Raw genomic sequence first — 25,761 nt, forward strand, 5'->3', positions numbered from 1 at the left:
GTGGTTGCAACTATCAGGGAAGTTTCCTCATCCTGTCAAAGGTAAGGGTGGTTATGACATTGGGACAGACCATCAATCCTGCTTCTCTGCCTCGTGGCTCTCTTCTTCTCACCCCACCACACATTTGTATTTAAACTCTCTTCAAATGATTTCTTGCTCAAGTGTGCTTTCTGTCTCCATGGTGCTCTGATATGCATCCTACTGGTTACTCCTTAAATGATTCCTTATTTAATTAGTATCATTGTTTGAATGGAGCCATTGGATTAAGGCAAACATTCTTGGGGGAAGGAAGCAAAATGTGAGAGAAGTATGTTTCATTCTTTCTGATCCATTGATTGTCTTCATCAATGTCTTGTATTTCCTATGGGAAAAGGAACTATTTACAATGAAAGTGGAAGAATACAGATTACTCCTGTCTTACATAAAAAGTAGGAGGGAATCAAATAGCTATACAGAGATAGTGCAAGTTTAAAATAGAATAGGCAAAGCTGAGAGGCAAACACACTAAAAGTAACTGTGCCTTGTGGGTGTGCGCCGCCATTTTCTGAAAAAAAAAAAAAAAAAAGGAACAAAGGTGTTTGGTGCCTTCCTGGTTAAGTCTCAACACTATCACCTCTATGGCCTGCGTTCCATCCCCCACCAGGAAGGTGACCCACAGGGTTACCCACAGACCTCTCCTGACCCTCCCGCTGCTGCCCTCAGCAGTGTATTTCAGTATATTTCAGTCCACCCGTCCTGCTCCCCTCTCTGCCTCTGGTGAAACTTCTCACCCTCTGCACCTCTGGCCTGCACTCCAGTTCTTCTATGCAAAAAGAAAAAAAGAAAGAAAGCAGCTTGAGGATATAAAGACATTAGGTTGAACAGCTACCATGCTCCTCCAGGTGGGACAGCTTGTTGAAAGTACTGTGTCAGTTATTCCCTTCCTCCCTACAGGCAGTGCGGCCAATTCTGTCACAATGGGTGTACTCCCACTGAATCCACCTGAGGCCACAGGTGGGTCCATCTACCTTCAAAGAGAGAGCCCTGGAAGGAATGGCAGTTTTCCTATTGTATAGACCATTGTTTACTTTTGGCCTGAAACAGAGTGGCCTCCTTCCTCTGTCCTGCTTTTGGGGATAGTTATGTGTTCTGATCTTAAGATTGGCTGGAAGTGCCAAGAGGCAAATATCAGGTGGCATTCTGCCTCACACTCCGACAAAGGTCTTTGAACTGATGCCCAAGATGTCTTGGCCAAGTGAATTATGATCTATATTGTTTAATTGTTTAAAGTTTTGGATCTTCTTTTCAGCCTATGAATACTGTATTTAATTGGAGAAAGAGAGCCTAAGAGAAGGAAGGTAGCTTGAGGGAAGACTCACACTTAGATGCATTTAAAAAACTGAATTCTAGAACTAGTTCTGTTTCTTGTGTGATATCAGTTAAATATGCTTTCATTCTTTGTCTGTAAAATGAGAAAAGAACACCTTATAGATTTGTTGTATTAAATGTTTGATTTCTTTTCATTTTAAGCACTTAAATATAAAATTGTATTTTTTAAAATTATTTATTTATGTATGCAGAGCTGAGGTATAGGCCAGAGGTGCAGGGGCATTGAGAGGATTCACCAGAGACAGAGTGGGGAGAGGAACCAGCAGACTTAAGAAATACAATGCTGAGGGGAGCAGCGTGTGGGTCACCTTTGGTGCTGGGGATCAAACTTGTGCTGAAGCAGTTGCAGCTAGCTTCATAGTGCTGTGCTTTAACCTGCTGCACCACCAGAGAGGGCCCTAAAATGACCTTTTAAAAAGACAGGTTAAGTCCTTCTCATTGCTGCTTCAGTATTACATTTCTGCTTACAGAAATGTTTTATTGAGAGTTTTACCGACTGTCCTCCACCCTTACTATCTGACAATCCACCATAGTTGTTTAAAGTTGAACTCTAATGTCTGCTAAAAATCTATAGGCCTAGGGGCTGCATTGTAAAGCACCTTCAGTTTAATTAACAGCACTAAGAAAGCAGTTTCATTTCTTCTGAGCAAAGACCTCCCAGTCAGTCAAAAAGCAAGTTTTCTGATGTGAGCCCCACAAGAAATATCAGAGCAGAAGATGACCACTCAGTTGCTTGGCATTCAGTCATTCTCTTGAAGATACTGCCAGCGAGGGTATAAACAGTATTGGTGGTTTTTGTGAGTTGGACTCTGGTCAAGAGTTCTTGACTTCAACCACCAACTCATTTCATATAATTGACTGCACAGGCCTCAGTCTGCAATAACACTTTTCCAGGACTTAACTGGTAGTAGGTCTAGGCGGGATCTGAATCAGTGCCCTCAGGGCAATGGGCTTCAAAGTACATCATTAATAACTTCTGCATTCCATTCACACTAGATAGGGCCTTGTGGGCTGAGGAAAAATTCACAGGTTTTATCTATTTGGGTTGGCACCACAGTTCAGCCAAGCTTAGGCTAGCCAATTCAGTTCCCCCCAAACCTTGAGCCTACCATTGGGAAAAGAAATTTGGAGAAATAAACATGAGTGATGTCACAAATCAGGAAGCCACACGGGATCCCAAAAAAGGTTAAAGGGAATACAGCAAGAAATCTATAATTAGACATCTTTCTTTCATTGCTTTCATAATTAGGATCTATTTTTCTCTATTGAAGCATTTCTACAATGAATATATTAGAATAGCACTTCTTTATTTAGAAGTGATAGGAAAATGAATTAACATTTTTTTAATTGATTTTTTTTTTCCTGGATGTAATTAGGGGAACAAGACCCCTGTATACATCTGAGTAGTTAAAATGAGATTTCTATTATAGAAGAATTAACCTGGTAAAATCATAAAAAGAAAGACTATTCAATAAAAGTAAATGTTTATATTATTTTTAACAACATCAAGTTTAGAAACACACATGTCAGTCTTAAATGGCAGGATCTGTCTTTCATTTATTATGTTTTTTTATACTGATGTGATTAAAATTAATGAAGCATTTATATTTTTCAATTTTAAGTACATCTGACAGTAGTCAACACCTAAGACTATTATTTTTCAGTAATTCGGTGTTCCCTTGGTGAATTTTTGGGTTGTCCCCAGCTTAGATTTAATTTCACATCCAGTTCAACTGTAAATAACCACAGAAATGCCATGGGGTTTTATGAGTTTTTTTTTTTCATTAAAATTTATAAAACTATAAATTCAAATAGATTTTGATCTTTTTTGATGATTGAGATGTTCCCTCAGCAACTCTATGTGTATTAAGGCAAAACATGAGTCATAACTTCTTATTCACCTTAATTGTCTGGAAAAAGCACGTAAGGAGAGAAATTATTACCTTCAAAGTAAGAATTACTCTCACATTAACTAAAAGGAATAAATAAAAAAAACTAACCCAAACCAAAACTTTAAAAAAATTATTTTAAGGTTATTTCCCAATAATCTGTTCTACTGATGTAGTATATCCAAAGTCAAGAAAAAACAAAACAAAACATCAATTCTTCATCATCAGCAGTTCTCTGATATGAAATCTAGTATTTTTACCTTGAAAATTCAAACTCTCTATAAACTGTCAATGTTTTCTACTTCTGGAACAATCAGTTGGTGATCCCTACAAAATGCTTCATTACTAAGAGAAATGAAACAGATTTGATTCAATCCTGTTGCCTACTTAAGCATTTCCACCAATAACTCTTAATGCATTTGAGTCATTAGTCGATTTTATGGTCTTGGATACAGTGTTATTAGTTACATAATAAAGTGCTCACGTTGGGACTGCTCATTAGATTAATCAAACTAATAATACCCTCAGATTAGGTTAGGGAAATGTCAGCACATATTAATTTATTTAATTTCAGAATTATATATCAGAAACCATAGCAATTTGTGAGGTTAAATTGTCTCTCCCTATATCAGATTCATAATCTTCTAGGTTCACAGATCAAGTACCCTTCTTCCCATGTGCCATTGTGAAAACCGGCAAACAGTGTTTAGCTTACACAATGTGTAATACACAGCAAGGCCTGCTCCTTCAGTGGGTACAAAGAAGGTAATTCAATCTTAAAGTTCTGCTGTCATAAGTGATGATGACATCACCAAGATCTAGTGGCTGAATCGTAGCTTTGTCTTCCTTCTGCTAACATGCATTATGAGAGATGGACCATCAACGTCTAAGAAGTCATTTTAACTTCTCCTTTACAAAAATCGCTGCTTATGAAAATTCCCTGAATTGCCAGGATAGTCAAACAAATGACTGCTAGTCTTCCAACAACTCCACCAATGGAGGAAGGCACAACCCTTACTGTTAATTCTCAGAGTTCATATACAATCGTGCTTTTCATCCCCAGGCCTCAAAAGCTCTTACAAAGTAGTGAATACTTTAAGATCACCTCCCTATGCCCAGCCTAGAAGGTCCAGTTCAAGTCTACTTCCTGGATGAAGAGAGTGCAGGCCTGGGAAGGAACACAAGGTTGGATGTGAGGAAGTAGGGTTTAGATGCTCTGGCCACTGTTACTATTCAAGGTGGAGACTACTGGCTTCTGTTTCTGCTTCTGCATCTGTCTAAAAACTAAGGACTGTGGAAGAGAATGACTCTGACAATTGTTAAAAATTTTTTAGTCATTTAAACCAGTCAATAATATAGTCTCCTCTTATTCATGTCTTGCTTTCCATAGTTTGCTACTCCATGTTTAAAAATATTGCATGCAATAAAATATTTTGAGATAGATCACATTCACATAATTTTCATTACACTGTATTGTTAATAACTTTTTATATTATTATCATTTATCCTCTTATTGCATCACTTTATAAATTTAATGTTATCATGGGTATATATATATAGGATAAAACACTGCTTATGCTTAGTACTTCTTCAGTTTTAGACACTCATTGGGGGTCTTGGAATATACCCCCCTCAGATTAGGGGAGGACTACTATATAAGCCTGTTGTCACCATGTCTCTTAAGGGTGGAGGTAACCCAGGCTAAACCAGTTTGCACAAACCTTTCTTATAGCTATGGTGGTTGATTCAGAAGTGGATATGTAACCTAAGTTTTTCTAGGCTAGGAAAACTGAAACACCTGACAAATGTATTGTTATTTCTTAAGGGTGACATGGTATACAGTTCTAAGGCTTGCAGCAGCTGCAGCTACCCTAAGATAGGACCTGGAAGACAAGGCCAACATCAAGAGAAAGACTAAATAAAGAAACTCAGAACAAAGGAGCCAAAGGCTTGAATAAACCATACCTGAAGTTTGACCTCTCCAGCACTTTTCAGTGACATGAACTGCTTATATTGTTTCAGACAGTTGGGTTTTAACTTTCTGTTGCTTGTGATCAAAGTAATCTGATTTACTAGCCTCAACACCATCCATCTTAGTTAATCATCCCTTATCAATAAATTGACAATATCAGCAACAACATTTCAGTGGATTTTTGAGGAGTAAATGAAATGACACCAATAAAATCTTTGGCACGTGGTAGCCTTTTTATGATCTTTGGCTCAAAAGAGGTATTTTCTCTTCTCTGTACTTTGCATGCTCACCATTCTACGTAGACACTCTGACTACATTGTTAGACTTTTAGGATTATGAATTCTTACCTTGGGGTGAGGCTTGGTCTTCTTAATTCCTTTGAGAACCAAAAGAGAGCTAAGTCTATGGAAAAAAAAAAAAGGTAAAGATGTCTTATATGCATTGATGAAGAAAATGGTTTTCCTAATACACAAGGGAAGATGCCATATGGTTAGAAAGAAGATACATTTGCATAAATTGATGAAACACTTGCATCTGATATAAATTCCTAACAAATATTATGATCCCCTGAACAGCATACCTGCCCAATTTATTTATTATTCTGAAGTTTGGTAGTTCAATGCAATAGTCTTTTCTGTCCTGCTGAAGTCAAGTTTTTTTGCTATCTAAACCCTCTGTCCAAAAATCACAAAATATCTCCTCCTTTTTAACAAGAATAGTAGTCTTCATTAAATAGATATTTTTAAAAGGTTTCGATTTTGTATGCTAAGCTGTCAAAAGAGTTAACGCTGTGAAGGCACCATAAACATAATACACATACTCACTTCTTGTGAGCAGTTAGTGAACCCCTAAGCATTATATTAACACTCATTAGTTCAAGTCAAGAACACTGGGATTAATTTTGTCTCTGCATCATGCAAGCTTTGATGTATTACAAACTATGCAGAATTTTGTGACTTGAGACAAAATCATTTATTTAGCGTGTAGTTCTGTTGTCAACAGTTAGCATTAAGCTTAGCTGGTTGGTTCTCTCTTTTTTTTTTCTTCCAGGTAGGCCCCCTCCTGGGCCCATGTGAGTTGTTAGTTGGATTAAGATTTGCTAATGCAGGATGCCTCAGCTGGAACTCAGCACTATTCAGTGGGGTCTTTCTCTCTCCTGCAGTCCAGGTTAAGGCTGTTCTCAACAGTAACAGTGGGGGTCCAAGAATGAACATCTACAGATTTGCAGAAGGCTTCTACAGTCCTGGCCGGAGGACTGGCATGATGTCACTTCATGAACATTTTGTTGATTGAATGAAGGCCCACGGCCAGCCCAGATTTAAAAATCAGCAAATAAACTGACCTCTTGATGTTTAGCGCAGCAGAAGCACATTGTAAAAGAGGTGTGGCTACAGGGAGGGAAGTAATTGTGATCATTTTGCAATTAATATACCACACCTTTCCCTTTCTGCACTATAAATTCTCAGGCACTCTCACACTATGCATATTCTCATGCTTACTATATTTTCTAAAGATCCTGTTCCCACCACAGAACTTGATGATGGCGACCACCTTGTCTGTGCCTGTTGCTATACACAAATGCCATAAACGGACAGAAATGTATTTGTCATAGTTCTGGAGCCTGGAAATTCCAAGGTCAAGATGCGGGAAGTCTCTGTGTCTAGTAAGAAGCTACTTTCAGGTTCTTCCCAGACAGAAGGGGCACAGGAGCCCTCTGGAATCAACACTGAAACTATGCATGGAGACTCCGTCCTCATGACCTAACACCCACTAAAGCCTCGCCGCATGATACCATAATGTCAGGATTTCAACATACAATATTTGAGGAGATACAGTCAGTCTATAGCAGTAATTTTGCTGTTCATGCCCATTTATAATAATTTTGTCAGACAAAAAAATTATTCAGTTATGTGGAAATAGTGCCACAGTCATTGTAAATGGTTAGGATAATTGGTTTCAGGGTAATATTTATTGACATCAACAGTCGATCATTATACAACTTTAGTTATACAATAGAATTAATTGTGGCACTTGAAAAATATGTCTGCCAACTAAGGACAATTAAAGTGGAATAACTGAAATTGAGGGCTCTAGGTAGTTAAAAGTTCCCCTGGAGGTTCAACTGCACAACTATGATTGATCAAGCTATCTCAACTAATAGAGGCCAGATTTTCAAAATTGTCTGTGAGTCAGAATCACCTGCAGAACTTATTAAATATAGATTACTAGGCTCCACAATCCATACTTCTGACTCAATAGGTAAGTCTGGTTTAGGGAATTGGCTGATACTTCAGAACCACTGTTCTAAGGGAATGTAGGTCACTGGTGTTTATAGAAATACACTATCTTAAAAATGTGTTTGGCTCCAATATAACCAAAGGCAGGCATTCTTATTTTATAGATTAGCAGTAATCCCAGGAGGGGAAAGGATGGTTTCTACTACACTAACCAATGCTTGAGTCCCACATACAATGATTCTGAATAAACTACGACCTAGGCAATGAATGAATAATAATCCCCTCTTCCCATAATTTTAAAGTGCTGCCAGTATTAATTACTGCCCTCAGGCATTTTCAAAGTATTTTCCCCAAAATGAGCATCATTAACAACACCTGAGAATTTGCTTAAAATGCCAAATTTTAGGTTCACCTCAGGCCTACTGAATCAGAAATTTTGGGGGTGGTGCCTGTCAATCTGTTTTAACAAGCCCTATAAGTGATTCTGGGAAACCCTAAAATTCACAAAACTTGCATTAGCATATACTAACAATCCAAGGAAGCAATTAGTGCCAGGTGAATGATACAGATTCCAAGCACCAAGTGTTCTGAAAAAGTCATCCCTAGGAGTTCGTTGAAAATAGGCCACAGAGACGGGGCGAATGCTGAGTGAGCAGAGAAAGAAAGGGTCAGAATTCACAGGTGGTCCTGGGGCATTGAGTTGCTCACACTGAAGGCTGTGGATACTGTGGCAGTGAAATTGAAGGGCCTAATTCTACATTGGAGCCAACTTGTTTCGGAATGTCAAGAAAGCTGCATGATAGGACTGGTCCAATGAGCAGCTGACAAGCAAAAGGCCTTCAGAACCCTGGTTACCTCCAGAGAGTTAGAAATAAAATCATTGGTGGAAAGATGAATTTTCCAGTTATGGAAAAAGGAGGTTGGAATAGTTCACTGTGAGGACCTGATCTTGTTTCCTTTTAGAGAACAAATAAATAAATAAAATAAAAAGATATTGCTATAGACACTATTTCCTTTTTCATTCAACAAATTGAGTGCTTCCCATACGCCAGGGATCATGTTAGTCACTGGTAATACATCTGGGAACAAAACACAATCCCTGCCCTAAAGGATTCAGTCTAGTCAGGGAAGAAGAGTCAAAAGCACCCACAATATGCTCATTACTTCAAGGTGTTTCATCATATCCAGGAAACCACATTTTTGCTAAGAGTATCTTTTTATTTTTTTCAAAGACTCTGTTTAGCTTTAGGTACCTGAACCCAATCCTTCATGCTCCTCTCATCTGAGTTTCCTGAGGGAGTAAGACACAATGAACAGTTACAGAAATGGGTAAAGGAGCCACGAGGGTGTAGTCAATAAGCCCAGTGCAGGGTTCTCTGGCAAAGAGAGAATTTAAGGACGTAGCTTTTTGATCTACATGAGTGTTCCTATTCTATTTCCTTGAATTCAGAACTACTAGTTTTGCAAAGAAAGTACCAAATCAGTTAGGGTTTTAAATGCTTCCACTTTCCTATTAAGGAAAGTGGAAAGCTATGAAAGAACTTTATCAAAATGGCCTTGATCACCTTTCTGATGGCTAATTCACCTCTTTGCAAAGGCCAGGCTGCCACATGTGGCCACAGCATGGAGAAAGTATAACTACGTTCAGCCCATTCCAAGGAGCAAGCCCATATGTGAAAGTGACTCTTTGGAAGAAAGGCAGTGGAATAAAAGATGAACTATACATGCATGCCCTAGAAAGCATCTTAACCCCCTAGTAAAAAGTCTACCAATCACCATCAGGGAGAATGAAAACATTTACCTTTCCTACTATTCCGGTCTTTGAAAAGAAGCCATAAAAGAATGAAGAGAATTCGATTTTATATAAGAAGTGGGGGTGGAGGAGTAAGCCTCTTGACATTTTAAACTCTTTAGCCTGTGATAAAAAGCTTTATTCATGCATATGTTATCAACAGAGTTCTCATCCAGAACTGGCAAATATCTTCATTCAGTGTCCAATCTCTTGTTCTAAATGCTGTTTTCACTTAGGATCCATGTCAAGCTCATACTTCTTCTCTGAACTCCAAACTTACATAATCATTTGTCTCTTCAATATTGCAATTAGCAGTGTGTCAGTCATGTTAAACTTATTCAATCTAGAAGTGAGCTAGAGATCCCTCCCCATGGAGCTGGCTCTTTGGTAAATGGACTTTCTAGTCATCCACTTACTCAGATGGCTTCCCACGACACCTATAATACTAAAAGCTGGCCCTCCCTGGTGGAATAGCAGGTTAAAGTAGAGCATTATAAAGCTAAAGCCACTTTAGCACGAGTTCGATCCCTGGCCATGGAGGTGACCCACATGGCGTGGCAGACCTCTCCTGATCTGCCCGCTGCTCCCCTCAGCAGTATACTTCCTCAGTCTGCCTGTTCTGCTCTGTCTCTGGTGAATCCTCTCAAAGCCCCTGCACCTCTGGTCTGTACCCCTGTACTGTGTGCATAAATAAATAAATCTTTAAAAAAATAATAATACAAAAGAATATTAAAAGATTCTACAAGAACTGAATACTATGACTTAACTCACCTTAACCTCTAGATATCTTTGTGCTTAGTTCAGCCAAGATATAGTAGCATCTTTGCTGTTCCTGAAATGTAACAACATCCACACCTTCGATCTTTTGTTCTTCTTCCATCTCCCATAGCAAACATGGCTTCTTCCTCTACCACGATAAGTCTCAGTTCAAATGTCACCTAACTAGAAAGTCTTTCCTATGCCTACTTTGTAAATACAGACTTCTCTTCCCTCTAATTGAATTCTTTTTTCTAATTGAATGTTTTCATTATACTAATCACTGTACAATATATCACACATATCTGTGTATTGACTTGTGGAATATCTCACACAATCAGAATATATACTTCATGACAACAGAATTTTGGCTGCTTTGTTTTTATATTGCCAAGTACCTTAATAGAAGCTGATATGTAAATAGTTGCTTAATAAACACAAGGTAAATTTCTTGGTGATTTGTCCACCCACTTCGGGTTCATATCTGATCTGTGTCTTCTAAGACTGAGGTTTGAACTGGAGCAGTGCTGTTCTGTGCCCTTGGGCTGCAGCTTTATGTCACAAGGAATGTGTACATTGAAGACTCTTTGATCTCCAGAATGCAGGGTGCTGTCCACTATTGGCTTGATTCTTTATACACTCAATTCCTTTCTGCTTTCCCAGTAGAGTGGGTTGCATAAGAATGGTTCCTACATCACTGAGCCCCTATAACCCCAATGAGATGTGTGGTCTGAGAAATTACTGCCCTGCTGCTTCCAGATGTGAGAGTCAGACTCTTCCACATGTGCAAGACAGCATGAATGAAAAAATATTAAACTATCTGGGACATTTTTATGGTCGGTGGGAAAACCACAACACAACAGTTAAATTTGGAACTACCCAGGGAATACAGGTTGAATAGTCATCATAACACTAAGGAATGTTTATTTCTACTTAAAGCCAATTGAGTAAACTATTTGAAAACAACTCTAGTAATGACAGCTAATGACATGGAGAAATCATGGATTTAACATTTTCTAACAAGAGTCTGCAGAGGAGTAATATTTTGGTCCTTATGGCTACTTCCTTGGGCCTCAGAATTTCAGATAATCTAAATGTGACATTCACATCTAACACCTAACGATTTGAGTCTCTATTGAAACTGGAAAATTATTTGCAAAACACTGAACACAAACATCTAAATAATTCCTAGGTCACCCATGAGAAGGAGTGGGTGATAAACAATCCGGTTAAAAAAAAAGAAAAAAGAAAAAAGAAAAAGAAAAGAGCTCCAAAGCACTTTCTTTTCCCCAAACGCTTACCGTGCCTGTCTTGGCCTCTGTTGGTTTCCTCCAGCTCACAGTTAAGACTGTACCCTCCAAACATTGTTGTCATTTGCTCACTCTCCCATACATAAAGAATGAGTCCCAATGACACTAATCTCTATAGGGGATGGAAAAAATAATCCTAAAGGCCATTATGCTCCCCTTCCCTTTTGACCGTCAAATCGAATCACCTCCCCCCTTCATTAATGCCTGTCCGAACAGTAAGTAGAAACAACTTTGATTTTCACTAAACATATTTAAATTTGACTCTCTGACATTTTAGTAGCAACGTTCGGTTAAAAGCCACAGTTTTATCTAGTAACACTTACCAAAACATGAAGTAACCGCCACTAAGAATTGAATACATGTTTGCTCTAATTATCTTTCCCTGATAGAAATAACTGTTTTCTCATCTGAATTGCTTTAAGTAAAATTACATACAGTGAAAACTCAGATTTTCGCCATCTACATTACATAATGCATCTTACCCATTTTTCTCTTCTTCCAACTCCAAAACCTAAAAAGAACATCTGTAGGCATCTATATTCTTCCCTAAAAATAATATGCACATTTCTGGTATATTATCTCACACTCCACCAGATCCTTAACACCATAAGACCTTTCAAAAGTATGACTGAAATCTATGAGACTAAATATTGCATGTCACTTATTGTGTGCTTAATGGGCAAGGCCCTGAGCAGTGACAGATATTAAACTCCATAGAGAATTATAAAACTCAAAACTGTGTTTCTTATAGCATAACCTCAGGTTTTTTGACACCTTTTTTCAGAAGTGTCATTTAGGAAGTATGTTTTGAACATTCGAATAAAAGCACTACATGGAAAATTACCATTCTTATCAAGAAGATACATATTTGGAAATTCCAGATGAATTAGGCACTCAAATTTATCTCTTCTATAATTCTTAGTCAAAGTAACTGTGTCCCAATGCAGAAGAAGAGGGAGTTATATCACTCTAATGTCCTTGTCAATCACAGGCATACATCTCCTTAATGAGAGAGATGACCATGAAAGTTAGAAGCCCTTGGAAAGAGCCTCGGTGCAAAGATAGTCTCATCCAAGGGTTGAGGCTATGCAAACACAAACACATGTCTAACAAATTATTACCACCCCTCCAGACTTGCTGCCAGAGGCACCTTCCACATGCAAATATCTAGTGTAAGGGGGGCCTTGAATTTGCTGCCATTTGAGACTTTTTTCCCCCTTGTTTAACCTTTCTTGAAAAAACTAGCAGGCTGTTTCATACCCTATACTCTTTCTCTGTTCACCACCTAAAGAGACACACATTATATTTTTCAATAATTATAAAACCTAGTTTTCAACTGACTCCATTGTGTCTTGGGTTTTGCAAACTTTTGATGCCCTCTCTTATCTTAAGAGTAACTCCACCTTTTCCTGGTTCACACAAGTTTATTGAGGTCACCCAACTTCAAAGCTTCTCTCTGTGTCTCAAACGGTGAAGTTCTCCTGTGTGTGAGTGTCCAGGGCACGCCTATGGAAGGAGGAATAATAGTCCCCTGTAAGGTGATCTGGACCAATGACAATGCTGAACTCTTTTTGCCATGAATACAGTGGTGCTTTCGGCATTGCAGGAAGCCCAGATAACATCTCTAAAAAGTATCAGTGTCCTCTGAGATGCTTCCCAAGGTATCCTAGTGCAAGGTCTAAAGGGATTCCGAACTGAATACAGTTGCCTGGTTTGTCATAGATAGTGCCAGAAATGCTAATCTGTATCAGAGATATTGCCTGGATAGTGGTAAAAACCTTCTGTTTCAAACCCATTCAACAAGAAGTTAGCTGCAGGAAAGTTTGTTTCATACCAGTTCTCCACTCACTTCCCTTTTGCCTGGTACAGAACACACAACATGCAAGTTCCTACTATTGATGGACTCACATAAAAATTTCTGTTTATGCCTGCAAATAAATCAGTTCAGATGTTAACTCTTCCAGGAGGATTTTAACGACAATCTATTTTTCCTTTGGATCTCACTAAGACACATTTTTAAAATGACTCAAAACCTAGTTTCTCTTATTCTACTTCCCAAACTGGAGCGGTCTAAACAAAGAAGGCATAAGAGAGAGAAGGAAGGAAAATAGGCTGTAAATATTTAGGAGGCAAAAAATAATAGCAGAAACAGTGTCACCTGGGTTGATGGCAGGTCAGAGCTGTGTCACTAACATACACTGTGGCCCAAAAGGGTCTTTCCCAAATCTTCTTAAAGTTGAAAGCAAAAGGATTTTCTTTTCACTTCTCAAAAATTGTGGTTTTTGCTTGAAAGGCCAAGAGATATATTTACAATTTTAAAATAAAACCTTCACCTCTAGTTTAAAAGTGTTGTATTTGCCTGCCTCCTCTATCAGTCAACCAATATCAGGAGAAGTCTGAACTGATGGTCACACAGATTCAAATCCCATATTCCTCACTTATGAGCTGTTTAACTTTGTGATAGTCACTTAACTTTGCTGTGTCTCACTTTTTTTTTTTTAAGATTTATTTATTTATTCGTACAGAACTGGGGTACAGGCCAGAGATGCGGAGGGTGAGAGGGTTCACCAGAGACAGAGTGGGGTACAGAACAGGCAGATCAACGAAATACACTGCTGAGGGGAGCAGCAGGCGGGTCAGGAGAGGTCTGCCACGACATGTGGATCTCCAGGGCAGGCGGGAATCGAACTCATGCAGACGTGGCTTAAGCTTCTTTGTGCCGCGCTTTAACCCATTGCGCCACCAGGGAGGGCCTTGTGTCTCACTTTCTTATCTATAAAACAGAGATCATAAGACAAATACCTAACTTCTGCTGTGGCGTGAGTGCTCAGTGTGACAATCTGGGTGAAACATTTCACCCTCCACCTGACACACAGCAAATGCTTAATGAATATTAGCCATAATGATTATTCCCAAAGGAAGGACAGAAATAAGCAATTCATGGAAGAGACAAGTCATCTCAGACACTATTAATATACAGAGCTGCTTGAATGGTCCAAGGCATTATGATCTGTCTCCTCTGAGGCCAAACATGATAATGGAGGAGGCTCCATCTCAGGCAAAGGACACCCATGAGAGGCTGGAGGACCATGTGTGTTTCCTTTGGCAGGCAGTTAGCTAGCCAAACCTCTGGAAAGTCACAACACCCACTTGGCATAGTAGATGATGTCTGCTTTATTGAAAACATCTTAGGAGTATAATAAATAATATGCGTTTCATTTCCATAGTTTGAACTTGTAATTCTGTTGGCCAGAAGCTGTCGGAGAGAGATTAGTGAGAGCAATAATGCTTAACAAGGTTAGGCTGATGAAAGAAGAGCTTCAGCAAGGAGGCCATTTCTGAACAATAGAAGGCTTTTAATTGGGGCAAAGCAGGCACTTCCCAAGTGGTCCTCAGTCCTGACAGGGCACACTTCCCACAGTTTGGTACCAGAAATGTTTTCCAGAGTCACCCACACAATGCAGAGACACCACACATTTCAGTCTGTTTTGTGGCTATGCAAGATGGATCGACAACGGTGGAAATTCTCACACTTGCCAACGTGTAAAGCAAGCACAAACCCTGTTTGTGTGAAATGATGGGAATCCTGGCAGATCCCCAGAATGAATGCAAGATTGTGGTGCTGAGCTGTGGGGCCATGGCCTTCTGAACTGGCAACGAAAGGAAGGAGAGTGCCAGAAAAGAGTGGGCTCTTCTATTGCCAGCAACGTAGCCCATGACTGGCTGGCACAGTCCACCAAAAGCTGTTTTGAAAGTGGTGGAGGAAATGATACATGTGGCTTCGCTGGGTGGAATTTATCACTGACCTAGAAATCAGTGCCTCAGGCATCTGAGGAAGCAGCAATTATGAGCAAAAAAAGAGCAACTAAAAGTGAAGACTGAGAGGCAAGGACTTGCAGTGGTGAGGTTGGGTTTCCTGTGGGTTTATACACAGGCAAGGACAATGACGGAACACACTGAGTGGCCTGTGAATTCACAGGGTCAAATCAGCACCCCAGAAGAATAATGGGAAAAGGACCACATTCATACAGTTAATCCATCATCTTATCACAGGCATTCTACATTAAGAGCCAGATGAGCAGACAGGTAACTTACGAAAGGGATCTGAGTCTACCCTGACCTACGAGTTAAGTTCACAGTCGCATATAAAGTTGTCCAAGCAACAGTGGGCTTGAAGGAGGCAAAAATTAAGTCGGATGACAACAGGTCATGAAAGTAAAAGGAAATTAGATTTACATCAAATACATTATCAATTTTAGAGATGACTTCACCCAACATCAATGGAATCACTCTTGGTGAGACCAAAGCTTTCCTGCTGATGAGTAGTCTCCATCTTTCACTTTTAGTTTGAGAGTAGATTAGCCATGGATTCCAGCCAACCTGTTCCCCATAGACATTACTATACTGCTCTGCCACCACAATCTTCTCTTCTCCTACTATCTTCTCTACCAACATCACCTCCACCATCGCTGTCATTGCTTTGTCACACTATCAACCTCACTTCCACCCCCACCTCCATCTTCACTATTACCAGCTATACCACCACTTCCACCTCTACCTCTATTACCAGAAAAAGCTTTAACAATGCCTGCACTAACACCACTCCATTTCCATTCACACAACCTCGACCACCAGCATTAACATCTCTACCATCACCACTCCGTCCTGTCACCACCATCCCAATTGTCACACCTCCACCTGTCCTCCATCTCCAGCAATAACCAATCACCACCATCACCTCCTAATCTAATATCTCCACCATTGATATATCAACTCTGATTTCTCCACCATCACCTTCACTTCTGCAAATTTCACCGCAATCATCACATCATCCTCTTCCACTTTTTTGTCTCAAACAAACTCTACTGTCTCTATTACCAACATCTCTATCTTCGCCTCTACCCCCACCATCATTGTCTCCACCTCACTCCACTACAACCAGCAATACCTTCAGTTCCTATACCAATACCATCACCTCCACAAAATCCCCCTTTGCCGCCTCCACTCCACTTCCACCACCATCTCAACTACTATCACGATTTGTTCTATCATCAATACCACTACCATCAACCAGGATTACAAGCATATCCACTACACCAGTTACCGCTATCACCTTGACCACCACCATTCTCACCTCTATCACCACAACTCCAGTGCTACCATAAAAATATTACAAAAGCCATAAACTAAGGATATTATAACCAATATTTACAAATTAAAACCAAGTTAAGTATATTAAAAGCAATATTTATAAATCAATATACTAGATTGTAAAAGTAATATCTCATTTCCATAATATGATGTGTTTTTTATTAATACTACTTTAGCATTATCTATATAAAATAGAAAAGTAGCATCATCATTATTTGTATTTCAAATGATAATTATATTTATGCATTTCATAGGAATTTTATGTAACAAGTTTTTCATCTTTACAGATGAATGCTAAAGAAGTTATACCACTTGCTCCAAATCACACACAGTTATGACAAAAAAAAAAAAAAAAAGAGAGAGAGAGAGAGACAAATTCTCATTTCTACTCCAGGAAGTCTGTATAATTGCATGGCCCTATTTTTTATTAAACTATGGACTGTTCATCAAGGGAAATTTTTAAAAGGTCACTATAAACAAAGTAAGTATACATTCTTCACATTTCTACAAAGGCAAAACAGAATGAGTAAGTGTTAAGATATAAGCATGTAGCTCATGGGTGACCATCCCCTTCCTGTGCCCAGTACAAACACAGACTGTGACTAAGGGAGACTTGTCCTTACAAGGAGGCTCTGGCAATGAGAGAAATCTGTTACCTAGCTATTCCAAGCTATAAAACCTCCCCATTTTTAAAATAATATAGTTCTCTCAATTGCTTTAATCAAAGATTTATTACAATAAAACTAGTGGACAAAAAGAAATGGAAAGCATATTTCAGAAGTAAAGTCAAATATCTACCTATATCTGCTGATAATTATCTCTATCTCTGTATTTGTATGTAGATACAGATATATCTATATTTGTTGACTGTTGAGCAATATTTACAAATCAATATACTAGATTGTAAAAGTGAATATCTCATTTCCAAAATATGATGTGGTCTTTATTAATACTATTTTAGCATATCTTTATGAATTAAAAAGCAGCAGCATCATTATCTCTTTGCCCCATAACACTGAACCAATGTAAGGAATTTATAAAAGACATCACCTATCTTAACCTATCTCAGGATATCTTTCAAATGATAAGCCATGCTCATAGTCCACTAATCTTAAAACCCAGCCAGAGTCTGTGCATACAAAGAATCTGAATTTTAAAGTCAAGAAGAACTGATTTCTCATCACAATTTTGCTACTTATTAGCTCTGCTACTCTGGGTAATTTATTCAACTGATATTTACCTAACTGATAGGTTGAGACCCACTCTTATGTTACAAATCAGCTATAGATGCCAAGATATTGATGCCTTCAACCACAGGGGAAGACAGGTGGGTCATGGGACTCATAATGTTAAGCCAGTAGTAACCTCCTTCATTTGCCCCAGTGGGCAGGAAAACTAGTGTCATCTTTCTGGTGTCCCAGGACCTAGAACATGCTCAGAAGCAATGATAACTATAACTTCATACCCATCATCTTTGAGGGCATGAAGATCAAGCAAAATGAGTGAGAATGGACTGGGGCAGGGAATTACAAAGAATAGCTGTAGTATTTTAAAAGGAAGAGTCCAGAACTTGCTATCGTGAATTGACAGGGGCTGTAAGGTTTGGAAGTGTGAGGAGGGAAGTTGTTCTCCTGAACAACTCATGGGTTATGGGAACCTTAATGGAGCTAGGAAATAGGAAGAAAGTGGCTTGGTTGGAAAAGTGGTAGCTGAAAGAGTTGAACAAGAGCACCCCATTAAACAGGCAACTATTAGGATTCACAGGGGAAATTGTACTACTAGGAGTCCACAACAGGTGATGTTCAAAAAAAAAAAATTCATTAAGCTCTGCTTTTACTTGACTTTTTGAAATAGTGTTTTATATTATAATCAGATCACTAGGATATTAAATAACCCAACCTTAGGCACTGATGATGGGGAGTAGCCTGTGCTCCTTCTGGCTACTGACTAGACAATTACCAACTTGGCCTGAAAAGTGAGAGATATGCAGCTTGGCAAGGGGTAAACAGAATATGCTCTTTTTTCTTCATATCTATCACCACACATGTAAGTTCTTATTGAGTTAGAAATTATCTTCAAATATATATCACTATTCTTTACTTAACCTTTAAGCTGCAGATCCGTATTTCCTTCAGGACACAGAATAGATAACATATTAACATCTCAAGTCTTTCCCACTGCTCCATTCAGTGTATTTTGGTAGAGCCACCTGGTCTGCTCCCTTCTCTGTCTTGGTGAATCCATCCACCCCCTACACCATTGGCCTACATCCAAGTTCTTATATCCATAAATAAATCTTTTTTAAAAAAGATTTATCTCCCATTTTTATACTCTTTTTCCAAACACAGCCATCACTAGATCACTGACTAAACTTCAATTATTTTTCACATTAATTTCCCAACTGTTGCACCTTTATTCATTATTAGTATATTTTAGCATTTTTGGGTTCCTACCTAACATTGTTTCTTACTTAAGCTTTTTTCTGGGTAATGTTATTTAGGGAATCCTAATTTTGATAGACTACACAATTTTTTTAGGACCTTAGAAAAGAATTCATAACCACTAAAATCAATGTCTGAATTAAATATTAAATAAATGTTTTCTTCTAAGTTCCACATGGAATAGTCACTGGAACCATGATCAACATTTGCTATTTCCTCAGATTTTTTCTTTTCTTTCTTTTTTTTTATATATGCCTGGATTGTCATTCAGATTACAATGAATTTTATGAATGAGACCAAGAGTTTTGAAATAAAATCCAAAGAATTAAACTTCTATGGGAACTCCTGTGTCATGGGTATAACAGACTAAACATTAGGGGAAAATGGGAACAAGTGGATCCATTAGAAAATAATTTTATTTGTCTAGAAAAGAGCTCATGTGAGGAGTAAAAGAAAAGAGAGGTGCAAATAACCTGAGCTGAACTGAATTGAACTGAACTGGGCAGGGAAAGGAAACCTGTATCTTGATAATTTTTTTAAAGAATCAAGGAAAGTGCCATGTATGAAAGAAGATGAAGATAAATCTACATATTCTTGAATTAAAGAAATGAAAAGCATGAAGAATCTGAAAATTATTCTGAGATTTTCTTTGTGTTATAAATAAATTAACGAGATTAAGAACATTCAACTATGGTATACATTCAGGTGTTAACAGACAATAATAAAGATACTAGGTATTAAATGCTAGCAATCATTAAAATCTTACTTATAGATATTAATAAATAACATTGATTCCAGGTTATCAATTTTCTCTCCAAGATACTTTTTAGAATGAGACAGCTTAAAACATAAAAGATAGAATGACATTAATAGGAAGACAATAGTTTCCCAAATAACTCTGCAACGTTCTCATTCACATCCTTCCAGAATAAGATTTCCAGTATTAAACACACCTCCAAAAGGCACAAAGATTGAGTCAAACTAAGAGAAACACCTCTACAAATATTTCCTCATCTACTGTAGGTTGATCCCACTTAACAAATTTTCATGGGTTCTTTTGACCTGAGAATCTATGTGTAATAGTTTTTACTTAAGAGGTGGGAGTTAGATTTGAAACAATATGAGAGATTTCTCAAAGCAGCAAAAATAAAATTGTTCTTTGCCTGGCCTGCCACAATGACTTCATTGCCATGACATATGACATCATACTTAGTCCTTAGACTCGGGGGTGTTTCTAATGAGCTGAAGTTGGAAGGGTCCCAGTGGAATGCAGTGAACCAAAGGCCCACTGTTCTTTCAAATTCCAACATGATATTAGGAGGGAAAACAAAGGGCTCTTCAAGAGCCAGAGGTCAACCTGTTAAGTAGAGTATCAAAAGGTGGCCATAATGAAAGGGAATGGCCAGACCATTTCAGAGCACAGCAACAGATAACTATCAGCCATACCTACTATATTATTATTTATAGTTCACTGAGAACGGTAGCTAATATATTTTCATAATATTCTGATAGCTTGGTATATTATCACATAAGATCCTTAACTCTGAATAGCTTCAAAGGAAAACATTTCATTGTGTGTATGTGTATAATTATAATAATGAAATTTTTAAAATATGTTAAGCTATACATGGCAAATAAGTCTTTCAAAAGACACAAATGTTTACCCAGCACATGAATTAGGTCCCTCTTTATTTCTGGGCACAAAGGACTCATAGAAGGTAAGACAGGTTCCCTTGGGCCCATGTGAACCACTAGCTACATACTCCCTTCTGGGATCATATCTAATTATTTAGCCAATTTATCACCAAGACAGCACAGTGGTTAAATTCCCATCAACACACCAGTGGTCGCAGGAACTAACAAGAGCTTCTTCTATAAACCAAAAGCCATCGAAATGGGCCTGAGGATCTCATTCCTAATCCCATCACTGACCCCAACACTCAGCTAGCCTAGGGAATACTGGCAAGTTCCTTGTCTTAGAAACTGGCAATCAGGCCCTCCCTGGTGGCACAGAGGGTTAAAGCACAGCACTGCAAGTACCCCACAGCCACATCAATGTGAGTTCGATTCTCGGCCCTGGAGGTGATCCAAATGACACAGCAGACCTCTCCTATCTCCTCTGCTACTCCCCTCAGCAGTGTACTTCATCATCTGCCTGTTCTGTTGCCGGCTCTGTCTCTGGTGAGTCCTCTCACCTCCCCTGCACCTCTTGCCTGCACCTCTTGCCTGTACCTCTTGCCTGTACTTTATTCTGTATGAATAAATAAATAAATCTTTAAAAAAAAAAAGAAAGAAAGAAGGAAACTGGCAACCAAAGAGATCTAGATCCATTCAAAAATTACCAGAAAGATCTATTCAAAATACCTTTTATGAGAGGATGGGGGAAGGGAGAACTATATCTCTGTATTCTTCAAACATATTCTGAAAATGTTTTCTTGGAAAAGCCCAAGATGAGGCCACAGTTATAGTAGGAGTACCACAAACTGGAAACCATAATTAGAGATATATGAGATTTGAATAAAACAAAGAGTTTGATATAATAGATCTAGACAAAAAGTTTTATAGCCAACAAAAAATATACTTTAACATTTATGATGGAGAATGTCCAAATACACATAAAATATAGAGTAGCATAGTGAAATTCAATGGGCCTACTAGGCAAATTCAATAGTTTTTAATTTTATGTCAGCCTAATTTTCTTGTTTCCATTTCACTTCATCTTCCTATTTCATTTTATTTTATGGAATCATAGAATCCAACCTTTTTAAAACTCCTATAGTCATTTTCTTGCAAATTAGGGTCCAATTCTTCACACGCCCATCTGTAACCTTGTCCTTTACCATGTCACTGCCGTGTGCCCACTGACATGGGCAGCACTGACACAGATGTGTGACTTTTTCTATCTCAAGTTCTCTTACAGAAATAGCAGACATTTGAAATAATATTTCTGCCTTCATTGTTTCTACCAACCCTATGAAAAAATGCCTCGGCTAGCCAGCTGGGTATTGAGAGTCCAGTCATCTTAGCTAAAGCTAGCCTAAATTAGCCAATAGCCAGCCAAATTCCAGCTCATCAAATAAACCTAGCCAAAATCAGCAGAATATTTTACCCAACCATTCAGACTGAGAAGCAAGTGCTATTATATTCAAATGAGGATTTGCAGTTTTATTTTGAAAATAGTGAGACCAGACACAAAACCTATGAATTATTCATTAACATATTTTTGGTCAAGATGCAAAAAAAGACCCACACACAAAAGACCACATTCCTTCTCCCAAACATAAGTATTAGATAAGATAGACAATAGGGAGATACTGTTTTCAATCAAATTCATCTTAACAGAATATGTATTAGTGTCAACAGAGAAGCAAGTAAAAAGGAGAGAACAAAGTAAAAGCTGGTACTGCCAGCTTTTGACTCCTAGACTTCACAAAGGTGCTGCTGACCTGGATTCAGCTCCTGCAGGGCCATGAGGTCTCTGCTCAAAGGGAGATCACAGCCAAGGTCACTGGTCATGGGAGCCAAGGGCCTGATGCTTTGCTCCTAGAGAGAAAAACATTCACTTAGAAAGCAGTTACCACCATCTATATACTTGTAGAAACTGATCCAAGTGAAAATATCAAGAAAATTTAACAGGGAAAGAGAATACTCTTTTAAACATATGCTGCTGGGACAACTCAATAGTCACATAAACAAGAATAAAATCAGACTCTTACCTAATAGCATAAGCAAAAAGTTACTCAACATGGATCTAATGGAGCTAAGTGTGAGGTCAAAGACTATACAAAGCAATTCTTGGAAGGAAACTTCAAAATACATCTTCATGACTTGTAGATGACAGTTTTATCTCTATCATCACACATAACACCCAGAAAACATAAGCAATCAATAATCAAGCTAAGTAAATCAGATTCCATCAAAAAAAAAAAAAAAGCCTTATACTTCAAAATGATCAAGACAGTGAAAAGAAAACTCACAGAAGAGCAGAAATTTTTTTTAAATCATGTATCTGATAAGGATCTAATATCTATAGTAAAGGATAAAATGTTCTAATTCAAGTAATAAGAAAATATGATTTAAAAATGAATGAAGTTGAACAGTTATTTTTCTGAAGAAGATATAAAAATAGTCATAATGACATGAAACGGTATTGAACATTATAATCACTAGGGAACTGCAAATCAAAAGCACATTTTAATGTCTCTGCACAAACAGTAGGATAGTTGGAATAAAAAAACAAACAGTAACAAGTATTATGTATGGTGTGGGGAAATTGGGAATGTAAAATAATGCAGCCACTTTAAAAACCAGCATGGCAGTTTCTCAACAATTTAAACGTAAAACTTCTATGTGACCCAACAATTTTATTCTTTGATATTAAAAATATATGTTCACTCATAAACTAGCACACAGTTGTTCATAGGCATTATTTATTACAGCCAAAATAGTATAAACATTCAAATGTCCAAAAACTGATAAACGGATAAACAAAATATGGTATATCCATACAACAAAATATTATTCAACCAAAACACCATGAATCTTGAAAAATTAATTAATGAAAGTTGCTTTCAATTAGAATGCTACATCCGGCTAAGTTATGGTTCAAAAATGGGGTTCAAAAAAGGTGTTTACATATTTCAAAGAGAAATTAGTAAATGCACCCAATTAAAGTTTATATAGGACACATTGTCACATTGCAATAAATTACACATTCAGAATATACATAGACTTTGCGAGGAAACACTTTGACTTTGTCTTTTAATTAAAGAGGAAATAAGAACTAAAATTGTACATTATTTAAAGGTGAATGTCAAGAAAAATGCAATAAATGAACAAAAATAATACTTTTATTTGTTATTCTAGCACTTCTAAGTATTCCCCACATAACACAAGATAATGACATCTACTTTGATGACTATTTCATTTCTATTTCTTTTTTTATTTATTTTATATTCCTATTCTGTTTTTCCCCATTTTTTTTGTATTTATCAATCTATCAACTTTTCATCCTACATTTCTACCCTATTGCCTATTTTCTTCTCTGTTCCTATTGTGTTTCTATCTATAATCTACATCAGTTCTATTTACATAACATATATTGACATTCAAATATAAATAAGAATTTTGGTTTATTTACAGTACTTTGTGTTTCTTCTTTGCTTGTCAGTCTTTGATATTCCTGTTATTATTATAATTTAATTCCTCTTTTTTTTTTCTTAAATATTTATTTGTACATACAGAACTGGGGTACAGGCCAGAGGCTCAGGGGTGGTGAGAGGCTTCACCAGAGACAGAGTGGGGAGCAGAACAGGCAGATCAAGGAAGTACACTGCTGAGGGGAGCAGCGGGCGGGTCAGGAGAGGTCTGCCATGCCATGTGGTCACCACCGGGGCGGGCGGGGATCAAACTCATGCGGAAAGTGGCTCTAGCTTCTCAGTGCAGTGCTTTAACCCGCTGCGCCACCAGGGAGGGCCTCAATTCCTCTTTTTTAAAAAAATCTTTTTTATTTAGGCAACATTGGTTTACAATATTCTAAATGACTTAGGATTATATGTCCATTTCCACTTATCTCCCTTTCCTCTTATCTCCCTAAATGCCCCCCTTTACCCTGTTGTTCTGGTGAGAGTCTCTTTTGCCTTTAGTAGTTTAGTATTTCAGTCCCAAGCTTCCCATGCTTCCAGTCTAGGGTTCCTGTCAATTAAGTGTGCCCTGCTCTCGGCTGTCTCCTAACCCCTCCACAGTCAGTATTCCATGAACATCACTGTGCTGAAAATAAGGGGGCAGTTCTCTGGGTTTTTTCTGCCCAGAGCCCTCCCTAAAGTCCCTGTGTCAGGACCAGGACCAGCAGGACCCAGCCCCTTGCGGGGCCACACAACTCATCCCCTACCAGCTGTGCCAGCTCTCAGTTCTCAGGGCCCAGAGAACTCCCTGATTAGTTAAGATTCTATTTCCTCATCGCTGTTCTTCACAGCTGTGTGGGCCTTGTAGGGTGGCTGTGCCAGGCATCCTACTATCCATTCTCTGATGAAAACACCCATTTTCATCCCCAGACCTCATTAATGCGTTTGGCAAATTTTGTCACAATTAGGGAACAATTAGCTTTCATGCAAGGCTAAGGAGAGACTGTGAAGCAGGTAACATGATTATTTACAGAAAGTGAGTGGTGGTAAAAGTATGGATGAAATGACTGAATGCTGAGAAACTTAAAACATTGTATTTGTGTGCTAGATGCACTTTTCTGTACATCTATTATAATTAGTAAGATGATTTTAATAAAAAGTTTAAAATTGTACTGTAATTTTTATAATTTAACAATAGGCCCATCATAGAATTCTAAACTGGTCAATACTAAATGAAAAGATGAATATATAGAGATTTAAAAAAAGTTAACAGGATTTCTGTTTGCGATGAGGGTTACAAGTCTCCGTATAATAATTTTTCTTATTTCTACCTTTATGAATGTTTAAAATTTCTTGCACTGAGATGTCATATTGCTCTGTTTGCACATGTATATATATAATCTCCTGAATTAGCTCCAGTAATACCTGTCTCCTCTATGAATCACTAATTTGGGAGACAGACTATTTAGGTGCAAGAATATGAGAAGAGAGATACCAAAGATTCTGGAGACACAATCCAGTGGTGCATCTTTTCTTATGTCCTCTATTTTCTCTTGCCCCCCCTTTTTAAAATTTTATAACAGTTTATTTTTATATCATTTTTTACTTTTTTTTTTTTGTTTTTGCTATCTCAATTGTAATCCCCGCAGGCTTCCCATCACCAAGTCACCCGTGTGCCATCACCATAATCCTGTGCACTTCCCTCCCCACCCCCCCCATTTT

The sequence above is a fragment of the Condylura cristata genome, unplaced genomic scaffold (genome assembly GCF_000260355.1).
Source record: "Condylura cristata isolate star-nosed mole 26May11 unplaced genomic scaffold, ConCri1.0 scaffold00022, whole genome shotgun sequence".
Classification (NCBI taxonomy): domain Eukaryota; kingdom Metazoa; phylum Chordata; class Mammalia; order Eulipotyphla; family Talpidae; genus Condylura; species Condylura cristata.